Source organism: Aphelocoma coerulescens, chromosome 4 (assembly GCF_041296385.1).
Source record: "Aphelocoma coerulescens isolate FSJ_1873_10779 chromosome 4, UR_Acoe_1.0, whole genome shotgun sequence".
Classification (NCBI taxonomy): Eukaryota; Metazoa; Chordata; class Aves; order Passeriformes; family Corvidae; genus Aphelocoma; species Aphelocoma coerulescens.
In genome coordinates this window covers 20,880,988-20,904,730 of record NC_091017.1, presented here as the reverse complement: position 1 = coordinate 20,904,730, position 23,743 = coordinate 20,880,988, and the positions used below count along the sequence as shown (strand labels likewise).

At 41.8% G+C, this 23,743-nt stretch overlaps 1 long non-coding RNA gene across 2 annotated transcripts in view; it reads right to left on the bottom strand.

Moving 5' to 3' along the window:
* Positions 1–541: 541 nt before the first annotated feature.
* Positions 542–23,743, bottom strand: part of LOC138109496 (uncharacterized) — a 299,865-nt gene continuing 276,663 nt past the window's right edge. For both annotated transcript variants that reach the window (XR_011150523.1, XR_011150522.1), the window contains 3 exons: positions 12,531–12,719; positions 6,606–6,820; positions 542–669 (listed from right to left, as the gene is read on the bottom strand). This is a non-coding gene — a long non-coding RNA (uncharacterized lncRNA). The remainder of the gene's footprint in view (positions 670–6,605; positions 6,821–12,530; positions 12,720–23,743) is intronic.

Sequence of the window (23,743 nt, the reverse complement as noted above, 5' to 3'; positions counted from 1 at the left end):
GAGAGCTCTGGCACCTCATGACTAGACCACAGCCCCTGTACTCTCACTTTGAAAGAACTCAGGTCTGAACTTCCACAGCTTTTGGGATGCATTTAGAATCATTAATGAATTTCAGGTTTGTGGTTTGTCAGCTCCCCTTCTTTGAGCTACTACACAGGATGCCATTTCTCAAAACTTGCCGTGCTGCTGAGCAGCTCCCTGACTGTTTCTCCCCAGAGCCTGCTTCCAAACAGGAAGTAGGACAAATATGTAGGACAAATATGAATTTTCCCATAGATGGAGCACAAGCAGGTTCAAAAAGGCTTAGCTAGAGGCTCCCACAAAGGCTGTCATGGGAGATATATGGCGGAGTGTATAGTGTTAAAGCTGTGAAAGCTGAAGCCTGTTCCAGCATCAGCTGAGAGGTCTGCCATACAACGGATGGCACATGTATATGGGAAAAATGGTTGAGCAAATGTTCTCTGGCAGACCTCACCAGTGCAGTTTAAGATCTCACCTCGCTTACTGGCTATAACACATCACAGCTGACACACCTGGTGGCTCGGGCAAGCGGTTACAATTTGTTTTAATTCAGAGTAACACAGATTCATTTAAATCACACAGCACTGAAGCAGATCAGAAATCTTGCAGAGGTTTGAGACACCGCAACTGTGAGGACCGGCATCCTTCCTGAAAGGATAAGAAAGGAAAGGTAAGGTGCAGATAGCGGTACAACTTCTTCAGAACTCCCAGGGGACCCACAGGAGTACCTTGTGTAGACCCTAAAACATCAGGGTCAAATAGTGTTGCAGGGAGCTGGAGTTTGTCCAAAGAAGGGCAAGAAAGCTGGTGAAGGGTCTGGAGCACAAGTGTTATGAGGAGCAGCTGAGGGAGCTGGGGTTGTTTAGCCTGAAGGAAACCTGATTATACCACATTTCGACTAGGAGGTCCCTAGCAAAACTCATCTGAGAGAGAAAGGGAATAAAGCAATAATCTACTAGGTGAAGACTGGCCACTGCTGCCAGTGAATGATCTGTAATTCCCTGTGTCCCAAAGAGCCTCCATTTGGTGCCAAGTTCCATGAGATGGGCTGGGTTTGTTTAGTTTCAAAAGAGCCCTTGGGCAGTTGTTACTCCTAACATCACAGTTCGCCTTTTAAGGCTATAATAAAATCATTAAACAAGCAAGTGATTCTGGCCTCCCTGCAAGATAGGAGGCTTCTTTTCTGCCTCCTGTCCTCAGCCCCTTCTCCAGAGACTGCTATTTTACTTTCATTTCTTGCCTTCCTGTTTCCTGTTGAATCACACTGTGAGAAATAAGTGCTTTGGGATCTCTTGTATTTTTCTTCTCAACTTTTCTTTCAAAGATGCAAGAACCACAGGAAAAAAAAAAACCCAAAACAACTCCTTCAGAGAAGATCAGTTTCACATGTTATGAACTGTAGGACAAGGTTTAAAGAGAAAAGGTTCTTCACAAAGCAAAGAAATTGCCATCCACCCTGCAAACAGGAGGTCACGGTCTGCCTCTGTGAGACAGTCCTCACACAGATCTTCACAGAGGGAAAAGAGCAGTTTAACCATCTCTCCACGAAGTTGAAAGGGAGAAGAAAAAGTTGTTTTACAGACCCGAGTAAGGATACAATAAAGGGTTCACATGAAATTCAACTAGGAGATACAGACTGGAAGATACAGACTGGAATAACGCTCCCTCCCTGCACAAAGCACCTGAAACTCAGGAGACCCCAGATGAAGAAGTGTTGCCTTTGTTTGAACAGTTAGCTTTTCACAACTCTAGTGTGAATTTTTCCAGTAGATTGTTTGGGGGTTTGGTAAGGGATATTTTTAATGTTTGTAAACTTTCAGTGTTTAAAACATTTTATGTCAAGAGTTTCCATGGCTGAACGATATAGTTTGTAAAAAAATACTTGAATTTCTTTAGCCTTCATGAGATAGTTTTTAGTCACTCTAATACTTGAAGCCCTGGAAGAATCATAGAACAATTGTTCTCTGCCAAAATCTCATTTCACAGTCCTCCAGCCATTGCTTTTCCAACTTGAAAAATCCTAAAGTGCTTGATCACTCCCTGTGCTGAGGGTCTTCCATAATTTGATTGTCCTTGATATGTGTAGAAATCCCTCTCCTTAGGAGTGGGTTATCAAAATATGTCTTTTGGAATTTTTTCCAGTAATATTACTCAAATATAAGGCTGACAGAAATACAGTGTTCAAGATGTGGGAGGCATGAATTTATACACTGCTATAATAATGACTTCTACCTTGGTATCTACTCCTTCATAATAATTCCTAACCTTACATCTGCTTTCAGAACTGCTACTGATCATTAACCTAATGTTGAGATATCACTATTTCAGCCCCAACCTCTCCCTCTTGAAAGACTAACCTAAAGCTGATGACCCACTACTAAGTGTGCAGTTAGGATTGTTTTTTTTGTCCCCAGTATCCTTCACTTTGCGTGTTTGGGTTTTTTTACCCTGAATTTTATTTTTTTACTATCCAACCACCCAGAATTGTGACATAATGACATTGCTCCCAATTCACAGGTAAGAAACAGAAGAATGAAGATTATACAGGGATTTCAAAAGGGCAGAGGGCAAAATATGGGTCAGCCACATCCTCACTTTTCCTCAGTGTGAGAAAGCCCTATTCTTTTCAAACTCCTCTGATGTTCCTGTACACCCACAGTGTTTGAGGGGGTCCACACAAAAGCAGCCATTTCCCTTTGCTTCCAGCACTGGGAAGAATGTATACAAAAGGGAAAAAAAAATCCCACAAGTAAACACAGGGGTGAAAGATGAGATCTGAGAGATTTTAAAGACGGAAGGACAGCCAAACAAGTCCTTAAAGTGCCAGAAATTGGTTCCAAGAAGAGGGATTTATGGCCTTAATACCAAGATGTTCAAAAGCATCTGTCAAATCAGTTAGTCAAGTTAAATCTAAAGAATCGCCTTTTTTGTAACCAGCTGGCTGATGAATATGAAATAAGGAATATGGAGTCACTTGAGCCACAGGAAGGAGACATAACTGGGATGAGGAGACCAGGAGAGGGCTCTGAAGGTGAGAATTTGGTGTTCTACCAGCAGGAGAGCAGGTGTGTGCTCATTGCCAACGTCCCTGGCAAGGCTGCAGTGGGCTGGAATGAGCCTCCCAGCTACGAACGGACAGGAAACCTGCTCCTGCAGCCTGGCCATGGGGAGATCAGCAGTTGTGCTGGTCTGGTGCTGCTGCACACCTTTGTGAAAAATCATCAGCTTTTAATATTGAAATTAATCTTGCTGCTGGCCCAGCTTCACGTTCAAAACCCCCTTCAGATACAGAGCTACAAAAGATGTGACAGCTTTTGGGGAAGTAATTGAAAATGCTGCTGCCTGGACACAGGTTCGGGAAGCATATGGGCAATATCCTGCAAATAATTTCCATTTATAGCTGTTATTTCAGACCAGATCTTATGTATGTAACTGCAGCTTCTATTATCTCCCTTTTTCTCCTACCTTCTCAAAACTTCCCATCTGTTTGGCTCTCAGATTAACTGGGCATTTTACCACAATGGGAAAGCTCCTCCAATCTATTATCTTGAAGGGAAATTTAGTTAGTAAATCAGATTTGCTGGGCTGCATGTTAACTCTTAGTTTTCTGCAGTTTACAGATTCCCTGCAAAACAACCTGCTATATGCCACACATGGAGACTACCATGAGATTTCAGGATGTGCAGGTGCCTGTCTGAGACAGATGCTGAGGAGCAACTACCCAGACATCTGCTGGGAGAGCAATATAGCTGGCTGTGAGCAGTCCAGGAGACTTTTAGAGGGTGTTAAGGACAAATTCCTCATCCAGGTATTGCACAAACCAACCAGAGGAGAAGCACAACTGGACCTGGTGCTCATCAGTGCAGATGAGCTCATTAGTGAGGTTAAGACTTTGATGTCATCTACCCAGATTTTATAAGGCCTTTTATAGGGTCCCACATGATACCTTTATCTCCAAACTGGAGAGTCATGGGTTTGAATAAAGTGGATAAGGAATTGGCCTGGTGGACAAAACCAGAGGATCGTGGTCAACAGCTTGATGTCCAAGTGGAGGCTGGTGACAGTGCTCTATCATTGTACAGGTGCTAATACCTTTATCAGTGACAGAGAACATGAGATTGAGTGCAAATTGGCAAATTTGCAGATGACACAAAGCTGAGAAGTGCAGTTTACACAACAGAAGGAAGGGGTGCCAGCCAGAGGGACTTGGACAATCTTGAGAAGTGGACTCATGAGAACCTAATGGAATTAAAAAGTGCAAGTGCAAAGTGCTGAACCTGGGTCAGGGCAATCCCAGACAGTATGGACTGGGAGAACTCATTAAGAGCATCCCTGCAGACAAGGACTTGGAGGTTTTGGTGGATGAAAACTGACATGAGCCAGTAGTGCATGCATGTGGCCCAGAAAGCAACAGCATCCTGGGCTACCTCAGAAGAGGCAATGCCAGCAGGTAAAGGGAGGTGATTCTGCCCCTCTGCTCCACTACTGTAAGACCCCACCTGAAGTACTGCATCCATGTCTGGGGGTCCCCAGCACAAGAAAGACAGGAACATGCCGAAACAAGCCCAGAGGGGGCCATGGAGAAAATCAGAGGGCTGGAGAACCTGTCCTATGAAACAAGATGACGGAAATGGTATTGTTCAGCTTGGAGAAGATAAGGCTCTGGTGAGACCTTAAAGCAGCCTTCCAATACCTAAATGGGTCCTATAAATAAAAGGGAAAGCCACTTTTTACATGGACAGGGAGTGAAAAGGGGAGTGGTTTTATATTAAAGGAAGAGCTATTTAGTATAGATGTTATTAAAAAATTCTTTACTTAGAGTGTAGTGAGGCACTGGCAGAGGTTGCCAAGAGTAGCTGTGGATGCCCCATCACTGGAAGTGTTCAAGGCCAGATTGGATGGGGCTCTGAGCAACCTGATCTGGGGTGGTATCCCTGCCCATGGCAGGGGGCTTGGAACTAGATGATTTTTAAGGTTCCTTCCAACCCAAACCATTCCGTGATTCCATAAGCCCTGGTACTATATGGCAACTGCAGTCCAGAGTAAAATTGAATCTATTGTATCACTGGCTTCTTGATCACAACCATTTTTCAGAGCTGAACTAAAGGCTCTCTCCAGGCAGAGAAATTTCTTTCTTGCTTAGAGGCATGTTTATTAAACTGTTTGTTGGGCAAAACCAGGGATGTTGAATATTTTCTAAAGAATACAAGCAAAAACCCACAAGCAACAAAAGCTCTGTATTATCCATACTGGAAATTCCTATCAAGGACTCAATCTAGCCCAGGACAGAAATAAGATTAGTAGCAGATTCTCATGTCTAGAGGCAGACAAACACTTGGTTGGAGAAGAGCCCAAGGGCTTAACTAAACTGACTGAAGTAAAATAAAAGAGTCTTGGGAGACTCTGTGAGTTTGGGCTACACTCCATTTTGAGTTTCCTGCTGTGATTTTTGTCGTGGTGCAAAATTTATGCTGCTCTCATACTCATCGTCAAGGGAAAAAAATTGCTTTCATAACCAGAAGTGCCTTCTGCTACATCTGCCTCCTGTGGCAGCACACAGCTGCCCCAAGCCTATGAAATATATTGCTGCCTCTTTTTCAACTTGTGCAGTGGGTTCCCTGACTAGGGAATGTCTCTTCCTCATATGTGCAGAGTCTGACAGAGTAAGACTTTGAGACTCTTTCAGCACGAGCTCCAGTAGTGCCTACACCCTGAGACAGAGGCTGTGGCACAGTCCCTTCCAGCCTGCACACCAGCTGATTTGATTTTCTATGTAACATAGCCTAGAGGAGCCACCTATGGCCCAGAACTCCAGACAATAATTAAGTTGATAGTGGGTTGCCCCAGCATTACAGTAATTGATGATTAAAGTGTGTACAGGACACCACTGAGGCCTGGCACGCGATGAGGCTGATCAGTTGCTCTCCTCCAAAGCCACACCAGTGAGCAATTTTGTTACATGCATTGTTCCAGGATGTTAACAGCTTCCCTGTTTCCTAATCAGCTGGGGCAATTTACACAGTCTCTGGCTGTGTTTTACATCAAAACTCATTTGATTCTCTGGTATGTTGCAATGCTGCTGGAGACAACCATCCTTCAAACACGCTTTCCACACACATCATGCTCCTTCTTTACCAGTTTTAGATGAAAAGGGCAACACACAGCTGTGTGTGCTAATTAAGAAAGTCCTTATATATTACACTCGGTTTTATTTCCCAATTCTCTTAACCCAGAGATGATATAGTAAAAGATTGATAATGAGAACGGTATCACTGAGCATGGGTTTGAGATGGAAATGACGAGATTTTGTCCTGTCTAATGCAGACAGACAGCAATCTGAACACCAGCTTAACCCAGCACTAGCTGATCTTTTTACATACCCAGAACACAGGAGGAACTTGTGACATTGCTGTGGGTAAACTTCTATTGATACTTTATAGCTCACCAGCTCAGAACTTATGTCTGATAACAAAGACCTCAGATGGGAGGGGGAGATCTCCTTCATTCTGAAATACTGCCTAATTGGGACTGAAGCGCCTCATGACATACCCCAAGCAAATGCATTTGTATCAATAAATGCTTACCCATAGGCAGATGGCTGGAATTGCACAGTGGGGTTCCTTCTTGTAATCTGCTGCCACTAAGAGCCTTTTGAGTCAGATCCAAAACCTCTTCAAGTCAATGGGAGTTTTTTCAATTAACTTCAATAGCAGTTGGGTAGGATCCAGAGAATTAAGTGACCCTGGAGATGTATTCCAGGGGGGAATTTCCAACTCCTTTGGGTTTTTTTTAGGCAGTTCTGAAACAAGAGAAGCTTAGTTTAAATTTTCAGAAATTCATATTACAGGAATATCCTATTCCTCTTGAAGTGAGAGGAAATTTTGCCATTTATAAGAATTTATACTTATGACTGCCATTTACTCTACCCCAGGAATTTTACCAGCTCAGAAAACTGTTCAGATTGTCAAGTAGATTCTTTCAGTACCGAACAAGCAAGACTAAAAATAAGTACTTAATCATTGCTCTTGAAATGCCCCCTAAAACTTCTCTAGTATCTGGAAACTTTCCACCACTTCATTTCTTGGGGGTTTATAGCAACCCTACCTATGAGATCTATTAACAACAGCCTTTCCATTCCTCCCACGCTTGAACTATTTTAAGACATTCTGCAGTTCAGCTCAAGTCCCCATAAGTTTTGTGTTAACCTGGTCTACACTTCTCAGATGTGGAGTGTGGCTATTTCCTGGCTTGGTTTTACTTCTGACAGAACAGAAAGACTTACTAAGTACTGCTAAGAGCTATGTCATGGCCCGCTGACAGTAATGCAGCTTTGACAAATTTATGTGCAAAAAAAAAAAAAAAAAAAAAAAAGCAGGGGGGAAAGCTTGGTCAATGGTGAGCAGAATCAAAATGGTTCCTCAAGGTGACAGCGCACAAAAATAAAAGTAAAGCCTGTGCTGAAACCCTGTCAAATGGGATACTCTGTCTCCCACTCCTGCTGGGGAACAAGGGGATTGTATTCATTGGAAAGGAATCTTCAGGGGGGCAGGATATTGTGGAGGGCAGCAGGGTGCACAGGTGTGCTAAGGATGCAGTCAACAGAAGGGGGCTGTTTAGGGAACTTCTACCCCTCCACTTACCTCATGTCTTCAATTGCTGCACCTTCTTGAGTGTTAAAGCTAAAGAGGTGCCTGGATGATTATTCCATATACAGCTAAAAGAAGCTAATCCATGCTGATAGAGAGGTGTATACACCAAATCAGTGATCTGTTTGTTTACCTAGTGTATCTGGTTTTGGTTTGACCTGAAAAATTCCAGACTATCTTGGCTTTAGAAAAAATGAGTCTCTCTTATTTCTTCCCAATCCCAAATTTTCCTTTTTTTTATAAGTAGAATACTCAGAATACTCAAATTGAGACATTTGGATTTTTGAAGAGACAAAATGCTTTAAAAATTCTCTTTTAAAAAGTAAGAATTTGAGGGGGGCTTTTTGTTGTAGTTGAACCTGAATGCATATACTGTTCATTTTTCCTTTGTAAACTTCTGGAAAGCCTGCACAATCCTCTGGCTGGAAATGGTAGGTCGTGCCCACTTCCTCCTCAAGCCCACCTTTGTTCTGTGCCCTCCACAGGGAGAAGCACTGCCTGGGAAAGACCCATGGGAGACTCTGTGGCCGCAGATCTGGTAACAAGACCCCTACAGACCTCTACCAATTTGAGATTCTCCATCAGTTCGAGTCCCTTCTGCCTATTCAAGGCTAAAGTCTTAACAGAATGGTTAATACTTTAAAGTATTAACAGAAGAAGTTAATATTCTGTTTCCTGACGTTCTCAGTGATATCATAGTCCTGGCTCACAAGTATCTCTGGAACAAGCTCCACAGAATCTAAATCTGAACATTCCTAGATGTGTGATGATAGACAAAAAGGCCCAACTTTGCAAGGAGTCAAACACTAAAAGGAGATTCTTCTGGAAGGCCATTTTATCTTTCACTTGCTTGTCCAATCAATCTCATCCAATCTTCCAAACTGTGTCTGAGCTATTGAATATATTTCTGTGCTGTAAACACAGGACAAAGTCAGCGTAAAAATCTAGCCATCAAGTTAGCTAGTTTGAAATCTTTTGCTGTATTTTGTGTTGACTGGAATGAGAAATAATTTATTTTTGGAGTACCAGATCACAGAAATAAATTTCTAAAACAAAACTCCTGCCCAACACAATTATTATTCAACTCATTTTAACAATTCGATAAATGCAGTGCAATGACTTCCGTTAGCTATTCTCCCAGCCAAGGTCTCTTACATCATTAAATATTATTGAGTTGGGTCTGCCATTTTGCTTGAAATTATGCGCCTGGCATTTTAGTCTATGGCCATAAATGCTGGAAATGTCAGTTATATAAGCATCCATCTTTTTCACTACTGTCTCCCATCAAACGTTAATGGTAGGAGCCTTAATCCATTCTACACAGTCCCAGATATCTACATTTGCTAGGAAAGGATCTGTAACAGAGTGCACTGACAACTCACAGTAAGTAATTACTCTCAGAAATACCTCAGTAAACTCAATTTGCTCCCAGAGGTCTTTTAAATTATATCTCGTTAGAGTGCAATGTTTTTTCAAATGACAAGGTCACACAAAAAAGCAAAACTCTATTTTATTTTTATCAGAGCTTTATTCCCCCCACCATAAAACTGTTATAACACATAATTCCAACCAGATAGAGATATTGTGTTTTACTGTTGGAGCCCAGGAAAGCCATAAAGCAAGCAGAATTGTTGTTTACAGTCACAATAAATTTGGAATATCGTATAGCATTCTAGGTGAGGCAAACACATCTACTGATGTCAGCTGAGTGGGAAGAAGTAATTTTTTATTATTATTTTTTGAACTTTGCTGGCAAAATAAATTTATTTTGGATTTACGCTAAAAAACATCTCATGAATCAGAAAAGATTCATCTCAAGCTATATTAATATAGCAGAACATACACTTTATCTCATCACCCTACTTATCTGCCTTGGTGCCTTTACAGCAAGAGGTTATACAAAAGCAACATGGATTATGTAGTTGACCAGCACTTCTAATTTTATTACAAGTCCTGATAGATAGCATTCTTATAATCCTAGTTTATGAAGCCATGTAATTAGGAAAGTAAAAAAATTATGCTACAAAAGCAGCAACATGATCACATTTTTTTGTAGGTAGTAAAGTTGCATCTTGTATTAATAGAGATTTTAATTTAGCCAAAGAGGAGGTAGAAGCAGTCAAGCAGACTCTTCATTAAGTATATCCTTAATTTTGTTCCCATTTGAAAAACTACACCTTAAAGTGAATATGCGTTTTTATTCTTAAATCCAAGTTATCTGGAACATTAAAAGAGTACTCCAAATTGAAACTGAGCAGCACTGGTATATCTTAGCAAGTAACTACCTCCAAAGAAATTCTCCAAGGAATTCAGAGGATAGAAGTCTGCCATCATGGAAAATGCAGAGCCCAGTTTGAGAGCCACTATGCAGAGGATGGGATACACCATCCTTCTGCAAGCAGGGGTAAGCCCAAGTCTTTCCAGAAATGTACCTAAATGAACACACTTACTCATAGCAGAAGTCAGAAAGGCTGAAATAATTTTGGAAGAGTAGATGTTCCTCATAGTAGGTTTTTTTAAATCCTTCTTGTTCATTAGTATATTGTGCAGGAGTCATTTGGGAGACATTTGCAGGAAATTTAATGGGCATAGCAGAAAGACTGTCATAATAGTCAAGAAATATTCTAAGCAGCACTTCTGATTCTATAAATGCCACCATCTTGCATTTGAATTATTTCCGTTTTTTTAAATATGACAATCACAGGCTGAGAATTGCAAAAGGATACCTCCAACAGAAAACTGTCTTACCATCTTTCCCAGAAAGTTTACCTACTTCTCCAAGCTCTGCCAATGAAAATAGGAGCCAACTTCTGACAAGGGATCTTCTAATGTTATATTTCCTTGCGTTGCTTAGTCAAGGCAACATATAAGGCAAATACCCAAATTAATGCTTAAAAGTACAAACCTCAAAGCTATAAATTTAGCTTGAAACTGAAATAGAAAGACTGGAAAACCTTGTTTGAAGGTTTTTGAGAGTGAGAAAATTAAATTAATATATTAATTTGCACCAATTTGATGGAAACTGAAATGTGAGCTTTCTAAACACACCACAACTCAACTGTGTGTCGGTAACACGAGCTCAGGCAAAAAAAGCACCCAGCACTCGTCCTTCAGACTCTCAGTGGGCTTTCTGAACCTGGGTTTTGCTGCTCAGTTTCTGTCAGCTATAAACCCATACCTCCCCGACAGGGGAGGGTGCAAGGACTTGAATAAAATGTTGCTGACATGCCATGACTGCCTCTTGCTGCTATGATGGCATCTGCTGTTGTTTGCTGCAGGTGGTAAGATATAACCCTATCCTGTTTCCTCAGAGCCAGTGGTGGCTGAAATACAGAGTCTGTGTATGCAGGGGAAGGTGGAAGGACTCAGCAGAGAATTAAAACTCTGTCTTAAATGTATCCTTTTAGAGGTGGTTAAGGGAACATAAGGGTGCCCACTCAGGTGATACCGCACTATCTGTTGAGAATATTTTTCAGATGGGCTCTCTGGACAGGTTATGCCAGTGAGAATTATGAAATCCTCTTTGAATAGGACAATGACAGAGTCAGGAGCTGGGCTGAGGAAACAGTTTCTCCTCTCCCAGTATTTCTTTGATCTTCACTAAGGATTCATGTCTATGAAGAAGCTTGTGGATGCAAAGGCTCAGACTAGTTTTTAAGGTATGTCCACACTCTAAAAATACCCTGAGAAGCACCAGAAGGCAGCTGCTTGGGCACAAAGCAGAAATCACAGTAGAAGAAAGCATCTTTCTCCTTCTGAGCTCTCTCTGTATATCAGGGCATAAAGACTTGGGGCTTTCTGTCCTTCCATCCCACACACATGACAGTGTCTGCAGATCACTTGGTGCAACAGTAAGTCATCCAAGAGAAAAAAGACAGAATAGAGAATTAAAAGCTGCCAGCAGAGAATGTATAGATATAAGGTCATTTCCTGTATCCTTATCCTATTGAGAGTATAATTTGCATTATCAGCAAATACTGTTCCAATCTCACCCCTTTTCAGCTCTTCTATGTAGAACAACATTAACAGAGTAAACACCTCCAAGGATTAATTTTAACAATGTCTGACCAAGCTACCCTGCTCAAAGCTTCTCAGTTGCTGAACTGCATGCTGACAACTCAGCAATGATTCAGACTGTTCAATAAAGCCTCAAATAGGTCAAATCTGCCATTGATCTGCATCAGGTAACTTCATGAATTGAAGTTTACACCCCTGCAGATGTGGTCCACCTGACTTCATGAAGAGAGTCTTTTCATTCCAGACATAAATTTGGCTATCAACAATAGAGGTGCTTTGATTCATATCAGCTTGGAGTTTGATCCCATGACTGCAAAAGAGCTGAGCTAATTTATGTCACTGGAGAAAACTGGGACAAATGGCTATACCTGTAAAACCATAGTCTGAGCTCCCTCTTTTTCAAGTATCAAATATTTCAAAACCAACTCATATTCTGAATTCTCTTTTTTTTTTTTTTTTTTTTTGGCCCAGTTCTTTAGAGAATACCCACAAAATCCTGATATATTTTAAGAAAGCTAGAACTAACTGATAAAAAAGTTAAACAAACATAATTGGAATCCAGATTTATCTCTTTCTGTAGAAATATGCCTTGTGATTGAATTTGTTCGAGTTTTTTGCTGAGTTTTGACTTTTAGCTCAGACCTTCATTTTGTCTTGCCCCAAACAAAACCAGAATTTTTCAAAGCCAAAATGAAAACAACACGTTCAAGCTCTGGACAATAACTTTGGCTTAAGGAGAACAAAGGCTTTAATAAAACCCACAGGTTTCAGTAGAAAAGCACTAGGATGGAAAATTTTCAGATAGCCCTGCCAAATAACTGCATCCTTTCCTTCTGACATTTTTACCTGGCTGGTAACGCTTCACTCCACAGTGAATCCCATTGATTTTCTCCAAGTGAAGCGATGTCTGTGCAGTCAGCACTACCAGACACTGATGCCTGAGCCATGCCACCCTGGGAGAAATGTCACGTGATGCCAGGCTCTACAGACTCATGAGGTAGGATTTCCTCTTGGCTTCTTCTCTGCTTTCTAAAACTGAAGGCAAAGGATTAGTAGTTCACCACTGCTTTAATTTATCCAAGCAGAAAAGACATTCCTAGTGCTTCTAAGATCCTTCAGTTTATCAGACACATCATTCCTACCTCTGCAGGCTGTAATTTGAACTCAGAATAGTGGGACTAATAGTGAAAAAGAGACATATGTGTTTCCATTTGCTTTTTCTTTTAACTGAGTTTGTAACTGGCAGAATATCCACGGGTCTTGATGGAGGTTCTTCTGAGAATATCCAGAGGATGGTGGTCTCAGTCTCCTTATATTTTGAAGATGTCTAGATCTTTGTAAATCCTTGTAAGTGTTCAAAATCAAGACTGAATATTTACTCTAAGAGCTTTGAGTTAGTTCAGGCCTCGGTTGTTAGACTTGGAGCAGGATTCAGTGGGTAAAATTTAATGCATTCTTCTCAGTTTAGAAGACCATCCCAGTCCGTTCTGCTTTAACAATGCACAAATCTATGCAGTGAGCAGCAGAACGTAATCAAGCTTTGGCTACCCTTCCTCATTCTCCTGGTTGTATATTTTATTGCAACCCTACAGAGATATAAAAATTAAAAAAAAAAAACAAAAAACAAAAAACAAAAAAACAAAAAAACAGGAAGCCTGAAATCAAAATGATTAGATGAAAAGCAAACAAAACAAACCAAATGACCAAAGCTGCTATTTTTTTTTTCATTTTTTACCTTTCCATTACTCCTGTTCTTTTTAGTGCATAGATTCCAACTCAGAGCTTTTCAGAACCACCAGAAAAAGGAAACTATCCTCTCTCTCAAAGCTCTACCACAAAAATCTAGGCTCTGCTGTCACTATTTCCCACTCAGACAAATAAGTCTTTCAACAGAGCATTTCGTCCTCCTTTTGCCATTCTCACTGTGAAAATTCCCCCTAGGCTTTCACCAAATTGAAGGATGATCAGAATTTCTGTGGGGCGCTGATAACAACTAAACACAGTGAGTATCTCATGATGCAGTTTTGACTGCTGCTTGTATTTCACAAGTCCATGGAGAAAGATCACAGCCAGCTGGTTACCCCTTTTCAACTCTCTGCATTAGTCAGAAAAGTCACTATCTTCATGACCATGTGGTGGAGAAAATCTGCCACAACCTGCAGCAGGGTTAGCTGCTGTGAGTCAAAGTGGTTGGGGGAAAAGCCATAATGGGATTATTTTTCCCCTGATTTTCCACTAACCAGCAGTGTCAGAGTCAGAGCAGTGGTCAGGCAAGTGCCCACACAGCCACTTTCAAACAAATCACATTGATTTTTACAAAACTCAGAGAAAAATCTTTTGATTCCTACAAAACTTAATCCAGATTACAATCCCTCTACTGTAACTGGATGCTGACCCATAAACCACTACAAATGACGTTGAACTTGTGCCACTTTGAATTGCTATAGCTAAGAATGGGTTATCATGACTTTAATGACCAATAGGACACACAAAACATCATAAACTTTAAACAGAATGACAAAGCCAGTCTTTATCCTTTTAAATAATCTGCATTTTTTTCTAGCTGCCTTGTCTATTTTCTCCTTGCCAGTTATATTGAGGGGCCATAAAGAGAAGGGAATGAGAATAGCCAGTAAATTAAAGTGCAGGCAACTGAAAAGGTCGAAGGGGTATGCTTTATTATTGTCTGTCTCTGAGAATATGGCACGTCAAACTTCATACACTGGTCTTTCAAGAAAATAGAAACAATGAGAAATCAATCAACATGCTTTGGCTGTACTAAAAACTATGGGATTAAAACCAATCACGTCTCAAAATACCTGCAGATATCAAGGAAAAAACCCTCTCTCTCCCTCCACTGCCTTAACAGATGGGAACTCATCTGTTAAGTTCAGAGGGACTGAACAATGGAAGCTTGCATCTATTTCAGCAGTACTGCTGAAAAAAAATGAGATTGCACCCTCAGCTGCAGGTTGCTCACTCTTTTCATCCTGCAGTGTATCAGCATCAAGGCACAGATCCACGGCTCAGGGTGAGTCTGCTATTGTTAATGGCTTTGCTGCATTCAGTTTCAACCAGCAGAGGAAAATATTTGATCTCAAATGGGATGTCTTGGCTTTCTGGCCCGTGCGTCTCAGGAGTACCTGGCATGGCCAGCACTGGTCTTTGAAAGGTGCATTAAGCCAGTTATCATAACACACAGCACACAGGACACTTTGGTATCATTAACTGAGTAAAAAATGACTGCTCCCTTACTGAGAACAGCCTGCCTGCTTTTAGTCCCTCAAACTGCAGCTGCAGAAGGACATGTTCCTTTAATTACACAAGCAAATAATTCGAAACAGGGCTGGCCAGATGAAGTGCATTTCCAGAAATCTGCTCATTTTGAATGTGACTGTGAGTATAAGTATAGAAAAAGAATTAGAGGGAGTTGACAGTTTTGAAACATGTTATTTGTGATCGAGTCCACCAAACACTAATGAGACACAATATCTTGCCTGCAGCACAGGCTGATGTATTTTTTGTCACATAATTATATATTACTGTGGCAGAACATATTTTCCACAATGATTTTCTTTCCACCTATCTATCTACCTATCATGGGGGAGTGGACTAGCAATTTGCAAAAAAACCCCGTGTTTAAACAATGATAAAAAATAAGTAGTGTCTGGTCTTACCATTTCTCTTAAAAACCTGACTAAATTTCAAGCTCACTCATTCAGAATAAATACATTTTCTTCCTCTTTTTCCTAGGGGACGATACGGAAGCTGCTTTCATGGCTGCTGGATTAATCACCACCATAATTTTGTTCTCTTACAGAATCAAAAACTACTGTATTTTCATGCTGTAACCACAGTCCTGTGGTCACAAAATGGCACCACTCTTGTGAGTGCTCAAGGGTGTGAAATGGCCAGAGAAAACGCCTGTGGCTGGTGTAGCAATTAAGTGGTTCTTACATCTCACCAGATTTCAAAGACGATGAAGGGTAAGTCCTCAGACACACCACAGTGTCTCGTCCTTCACTTGGAGGAAAAAAGACACATGCAACTTTTATTACGCTGTTAAACACACTGTCTTTTGTCATACTTTGGTCAGATGCAGAGATAATTTCACCAAATTCTAGTCCCTATACAATTATTTTCCCCTCTCAGTTATTGCTGTGACAGATAATGAAATATCATTCAACAGCACAGTTCTGCACTAAGCCTTACTGAAAATGAACTAGCAATCTTGTCTCAAGATTAAATGCTTTGGGGATTTAATTCAGGAGAAAAGCTGTCTGTGGAACACACCATCCAAACCTGAGGGAGACACATCAGATAGATAAAGCAGCACATAGATTTCTAGGGTAAGGAACATAAATCCTATAAAAATCATGTTAGAAGTTGACCAGATTTTCCTGTAGTCCCATCTCAAAAAGCCTTTACACCAGTCTTTTCCAGCATGGGTCAACTCCCTCTTGGCCCTATTATCCTCAAACGTGCATCCAACAGGGAACACATCTATGAAGCTGCAGTATATTTCCTGGAAACTTTCAAGCTTCTCTTTGTCCTGGGCTGTTATCTCCACATTACATAGAGTATGACAGTTCCCAGAAAGGATGCATCCCTTTACATCCAGAACTTGATGTATAGCAGAGATAGAAAAACTTACAGACCAGCACAGGAGGGATAAGGTGAATAGCAAGCAAAATGTCATTTTTGGGAAAAGGTACCAAAAGGCATTTTTGTACTCTCTTTTGTATCTTAAGAAAACTAGTCAACACATTCCATAATAACATATAAGGCTCACAGATGAAAATATAAAATCTGGGTAAGGTATGTTACATGTTTCTATAATTCATTAGCACATACATTGCAATCGTGCTAAAAACACATGTATGTAACTTTTTGTGATGGGGAATAACTATTCCTTCATAAAATTCTAGCTAAATTATGTCTTTGCAACCTCTTATCTGAATCACATCTGAACATCAAGCAGTGGTTTTTGTCCTATTAGGCAAAAGAAAGTCTGGACTGATCATTGCTCTAGGCTCTGCCACTGGCTGGCCCCAGGTAACAATGCTGGCCTTGCCATTCACCGTCATAAAGACCAGACCTTTGCCTCTTTGCTCAAGCTGCTCTTTCCAAACATCCCTTCTCTACTTCTTCCATCTGAAATTTAAATGCCTTGAACAGCCAACAGGACTTTGCTGGAGCTGCTGGTTACCCATCCAAACGACCGAAAAGAAGAATTATCATAGAATGGTTTGGATCAGAAGGGACCTTAAAGATCATCCATGGGCAGGGACACCTTCCACTAGACCAGGTTGCTTAGAGCCCTGTCCATCCTGGCCTTGAGAACTTTCATGCATGGGGCATCCACAGCTTCTCTGGGGAACCTATTCCAGTGTCTCACCACCCTTATAATAAAGAATTTCTTCCTAATATCCAATCTAAATCTCTCTTCTTTGAATTTAAAAACATTATCCCTCATCCACTGTGTTCTGATAAAGTGGCCATCCCCAGCTTTCCTGTGGACCTCCTTTAAGTACTATAGTGCTGCTATAGGGTCTTCCCAGAGCCTTCTCCAGGCTGAACCACCCCAACTCTCATCCTGTCCTCCCAGGGGAGGTGCTCCAGGCCCCTGATCATTTTTGTGGCCCTCCTCTGGACCTGTTAGAACAGGTCCATGTCATTCTTAGGCTTGGGAACCCTGGAGCTGGATGCAGCACTGCAGGTGGGGTCTCACCAGAGTGAAGAAGAAGGGCAGAACCACCTCCCTCAACCTGCTGGCCACGCTGCTTTGGATGCAGCTCAGAGTGCAGGTGGTTTTTAGGCTGTGAGTGCACATTGCTGGGTCATATTCAGTTTTCATCTGCAGATTATCATTATTAATAATTAATCATACATTAATAATTATTACTATCAATATTTCATGATGCTACTGAGGGAGGACATAGTGAGTAATATAAAGTCAGTGTCTGTCATGACTGTTGCATACATTTTCTTCTTTTAATTTGAATTCTAGCAGGGTAACAAGGTGATAGGAGTTAGTGGTGTTCCTAAATAAATGATGAATCAAGAGCTTCCATTGGGTAAACTGTAGAACAAACTGTGTTCAGCTCTTTCCCTACCTATTTATGACCTATAAAATTGGCTTTATTCCCCTGTATGAAAAAGATCAGCTCACAACCTCTCTTCCTTTTGGTTCAGGGTTGGCAGGAGATCATTGAAGGCTGTGAACCAATAGGTCACAGAAAGAGAAAATCTGAGGGGAAATTCTCCCAGCCTTAACTGGTTGGAATATAAATTCAATTCTATCCCAGCAATTAAAGCTTTAATTTTATCCCTTTGAAATCCTTCACTTCGTATTTGTCAGATATTTGCAGAAAGTTACCTTCTTCGAACTGAGCAGATTATCAGAGACTGCTAGAAAGAGACTGAACTTAGAGCATGGCTTCCAACAGAACTTTCTACTCTCTTCCTATTGAGTTTCTTGTCAGTCTGTGACTCGTATTTATCTTCTTTTCCTGCTTAATAAAGCTGCCATACTTATGACTGAAAATACTAGGAAAGGCTTTGGTCTAATCAAAGTAAATCCCCTTTTCAATCTCCTTTGCATAGGCAGTTGTTCATCAGCAGAGACCAGAGCTAGGAGAACATGGCTGGGGAAGAAGAAAAGAAAATGTGCTTCCACTGGCTCCCAGGAAGATGATTTTTACCAATATATTATATCCTGTTGCAAAAGGATTCCTCACTGATCACAAATGATTTGTCCTTGCTGGTTGTAATCTAAATACCCAGATGTCCTTACTGAAGAGCCATTGCTGTATATACATTTTCCATCTGGGGCACCCATGGGGTTTTCTAGAACACAACAGGTGAGAAACAAACAAGCTGAAAAATGCATCTGTTGCTGACCAGGGAGGTGCCACTGCTCCCAGTACCAACTGAATAGTGAGGATTGCAAGGACACACAGCAGGCAGACATTTCCCAGAGCCTGTGAGCTGATGCACTTGCAGACACATCCAGATGTTTTGCTTCATGAATGAAAATTGGGTAAAATAGTCAGAGTTCCTCAAAACAAATGAAAACTACTACTTTTGCTTTTATATCTTAAGATTTTTTTCTAAAGGTTCTGGTGCTGGCAAGAAGCAAGATTTTCCTACTGTGGTTGGTGGCAGAATTACACTGGCATTTTGGAGTCTCTTTTGTAGTCCTCAGAAAAGAAAATCCAGTCCCTCAAAGGTTTCTGCTTAATTGGACTCAGGCCAAAACTTCTTTTTCTAGGTCGAACACTACTTTCTAATTCCAGATGCGAGATGTAAAGAGTGTACTACCTCTGACAGCCTCAGAAACAGGAGTCTTTCATATCATGACTTGGCTTCATCTGAATCCTTTCAGGACAAACTAGTTCAAGTAAAGGACAAAGCAGAGGCTTGATCCCATATCCCTACACATACTGTCACTACAGAAGGCACAATGACTCACTGCACATAACTGTGCAGTAAAAAATTAGCAGTAAAAACTCGAGCAAATCCAAAACCTATCCACAAAGCATTTCAGTTTTAATGACAAGAATCTGTTTAGACAAATTCTCTATCATAAAAAAACCTGTCTGATAGAGCCAAGGCAGCAAAGCTGCTGTGTTTTTCATCCTCTGAGATGTTCCCCTTCTGGAAAGCACATCTGCTGAGATAAAGGGATAATTCTGTCGTGTTGGTGTCTTACAACAAAGACCTATGTGAAAATTTTCCATCAAAACCGATCAGGCAAACTGGGCTTTTGATTAAATAGGAAAAAAAGCACAGTTTTCCACTAGAAGAAAAATCACCCAAACCAAACAACCTCAAACAGAAAACCTCTCTAGGGCTTTGCTACTGCAGTGCTTCAAAATAAAGTAAGTTCCTTCTCCTCCCCTGAGATCCCACCCTACCTTGTTGGCCAAGCATCCCTGTTGATCTGTCCATCTCACAGATTAGGGATTACCCCTTGGACCTCTCTCCAAGGGATAATCACTAATCACTGAGAAAGCACTTCACAGGTTTCCAGCATGGAAGAAGAGGGATGTATAACTTCAGGAAGACAAAACCAAACATGGGGGTTCATCAGCTCATGTTTACTAGCATCATTCTAGATGTGTTCAGAGCTCACTGCAAAACTGATTCCTCTCTTACCCCTTCTCTAGTTATTTGAAAGTTGTGAGAATAAGTAGTGGAAAAAAAGGTATTTCAAGCATCAGAAAAACAGACTGATGAAGATGTAAAGGGCTAGAGGTACATTTTTGCATGTTCCTGCCTTGAAATTGGATTAATTTATGTGCTCCTCCCTGACTTGCAAGCAGTTTACTGCACTTTTCTTTGCTCGGCCATCTATTCGGGCTGAACCACGTGCCATTTCTCCTCCTCAGTCCTCCATTCCCTCACCACCTACTTCTTGTGTGAAACAGTATCCACCAAGGAACACTCCCTTGTGATAAGCAGCTTCATCCTGGCATGCTCCACCTAAATCAGGGATTAACAGGGAATATTATTCCTCACCAGGACCTCACAAAATATTAAACAAAGACATGGGTTCATCTAACCCTGTATGTAAGGAGCCTGTCTCTGGTGCTGCTGCAAAGAATTATTTCTGTCAGCACTTTCAAGGGGATAATAATCCACTTGATGATCAATCCAGCATACCAGACAGGGGACAGGGCACAAACCTGGGGGAAAATTTAATGAACTCTTGGGTTCTGCCCCTGTGCAGGTGATGTTTGTTGTCAGATCCACTCTCTTGCACTCTGGCTGTCTTTAGCTCATCGCTTCCCCAAACCAGAAACTGCAGACACTGCATAAAGACGCTCAGTGAATTATACTTTTTGCCTTTTTTTTTTTTTAATTTAAATGAGATTCATGTTTAAATCAGACTTTGGAGAGATGTTCAAGGTTAATTCCCTTTTTTTTAATCCAAATCTGTCTCTCTCCGATCCTTCATTTCAACCTGCAAAAATACCTCTGCTCTGTGTTTTCTGACAGTTCTGACTTTATCTTCACCAGCTGCTGAGTTGCTTTGGACATACTTAGCCTGTTCTCAGCTAAGAAAGTCAGCCTTAACAAAAAAAAAAAAAAAAAAAAAAGCGAGAGAGAAGAAAAAGAAAAGGAAGGCGTGGGAAACAGACTGGTGAAACAGTGCTGATCTGATCTTGGGCCATTTTCTACCCCAGCCACTGGTGTAAAGTCAGCCCATTCTGAGAAAACAGCTCTCAAATACCATTCTGGGGGCAGCTCTGCCATCAATTATTTCCTGACTGGTTAATTTACATAAAGTCACTCTGCCCACTGGACGTGCTCTGCTGTGTTAACCAAGCCCTCTACTGACATCAGCCTCTTGCCCACAACTACCAGTCCCACACTAGTCTGGGGTGAGATGCCTCTGCATCCACATGCTGCCAGCAAGGATAGGGAAGTAAAGTTACACAACCCAATTGTACCTTCCTGTTTCATGGCAAGCCTTTAAATTTGCCCTAGTTTCCCTAGTAAGCCTGATGAGAGTATTTTGCTAAAAGAGGGCAGAAACCTGGCCATCTTTCTCTGAAATGAAAAGGCCAGAAATGGTGAACAAAAGATGCTGCCCATGGCCATGGAAACCACCAAGAGAAGCTGCAAGTAGAGGAATGCTTTGACCACGGAGTCCCTAGCTCTGGGCCCTTATATCCATTGCCATGGTGAAGGCATGGCACAGCAGGGAAAGTGTGCTCTGAGATACTGCATGCACCAAATCCCTTGGATTAGGTTCAGCAAGGGGATAGATTTGCTTTTGACTGCATAAGTGAGTCTATCTCCTTCATCCTCAGTTTCTCTCCTGTCTGTGAAAACCTAATATTCTTGAAAATCAAGGAGAATTACTCCACAATATTAAAAATTCCAGCTGCATGGCACCGTCACAGCACCAGATGGTTGCTACTATGGCACATGGAGAACAGGGAGGTAATTCAAGACTGCCAGTGTGGCTTCAGCAAGGGCAAGTCCTGCCTGACCAAAGTAGTGGCCTTCTGTAATGGAGTGACTTCATCAGGGGCAGGGTGAGAGCTACTGATGTCGTCTATATGGACTTCTGTTGGGCCTTTGACATGATTACCCCACCACATTGTTCTCTGTAAATGGGAGAGAAAGGGATTTGATGGGTGGGCCGTTAGATGGATAAGGAATTGGTTGGATGGTGGCAACCAGAGGGCAGAAGTCAACCACCCAACGTCCATCCATGACAAGTAGCGTCCCTCAAGGGTCTGTATTGGGACCAGTGATATTTAGGATCTTCATCAATGACACAGTGAGATCAAGTGCACCCTCACACCGAGTTTGCAACTGAGCTGAGTGATGCAGTTCACCCAGCTGAAGGATGGAATGCCATCCAAAGGGACCTGGAAAAGCTCAAGAACTAGGCCCATGGGAATGTCATGAGGTATAACAAAGCCAGATTCGAAGTCCTGCAGCTGGGTTGGGGAAATTCCCAATATCAACACAGGCTGGGGATGAACAGATTCAGAGCAGCCCTGCCCAGAAGGACTCGGGGGTGCTGGTGGGTGAGAGGCTGGACATGACCCAGCAGTACACAGTCACAGCCCAGAAAGACAAGCACAACCTGGGCTGCATCCAAAGCAGTTTGGGCAGCAGGGGAGGGAGGGATTCTGCCCCTCTGCTCTGCTCTGGTGAGACCCCACCTGCAGTGCTGCAGCCAGCCTGGGGTCCCAGCACAGGAAAGTCATGGACCACGGGAATAAGTCCAGAGGAGAGACATCAAGATGATCAGAGGGATGGAGAACCTCTCCTATGAAGACAGACTGTAAGAATTGGGATTGTTCAGCGTAGAGAAGAGAAGGCTTCAGAGTGACTTAATTGTGGCCTTCCAGTACCTGAAGGGAGCCTACAAGAAAGATGGAGAGGGACTTTTTGCAAGGGCATGCAGTGACAGACAAGGGGGAAGGGCTTCAAACTGAGGAAGGGTAACTCTAGATTAGATATAAGATAGAAATCTTTTACAACCACGGTGGTGAAACACTGGCACAGGTTTCCCAGAGAGGTGGTGGATGTCCCATTGCTGGACACATTCAAGGTCAGGTTGGATGGGACTCTGAGCAAAAAGAACCTGTTGAAGATGTTCCTGCACATTGCAGGGAGGTTGGAACTAGATGACCTTTAAGGGTCCCTTCCGACCCAAACCGTTCTGTGATTTTACTACAGAGACAGTCCTGGCTCAGCCACAGGGAGAGGAGGGGAGCTGCTGGCCCTGTGAGTTTGGTGGGCTATGGCAGCATAAACAACGAGCACCTATGAATTAAACTGCTGTAGCAATGGACTCCCTCTTGGATAGGGCTGAGCTTAGTCCAGCAAAATGAAGTTGCATATGACTTGAGTATTTAGACTGATAAATGTGAATATCTGTGCTATAATAAAGGAGCAATTTGTGTGAAGGGAAATTGCATTATGCTTATTCAAAGTCAAATTTATTTCTTCCCTTTCTTATTAAGGATCTAATTTTAAAAATCCCAGCCTCAGGTCGAGGTTATACTTATAGGGCTCACTTCATATGTGGCAGTGCAGAATTCAAAATTCCTACAAAATTCCTTGCTGTAGTCAATCAACAGCCTAAGCCCCCTACTTGGGCCAAGATTTTTTTTATTTTTCTTTTAATTAAAAAATAGCTAGAGGGCATGTAAGGCTTAAATTACTTGCATAGAGAAAAATGCTTCTCTAAGAAACTTATTAGGAGATATGGTTCGCGAGCAACAGAAGCTCTTCAGACTAAACAGAAGTTTAATTTTTTTAAGGTAATGGAGAGGAGGAGATATAGTCTGGAGGGTTTTCTTCAGCTCATTTTGGACTGTCATTTTCTGCCCTGAAGCCGTAGTCGAGTTACCTCTGAGGAGATCAAGAGAGAGCGGGTCTGGGGAAGAGTCAGTCACTCAGCAGAATGGGGGGAGGACTTGTCTGTGTCGATCTACACCAGTGTGGGTTTGTTCAAAATATGCAAACCTTGGATCCAAGTCAGTTCCAAAAATACAGCCCAGTGATAGCTACAGCTCTTTGACTTG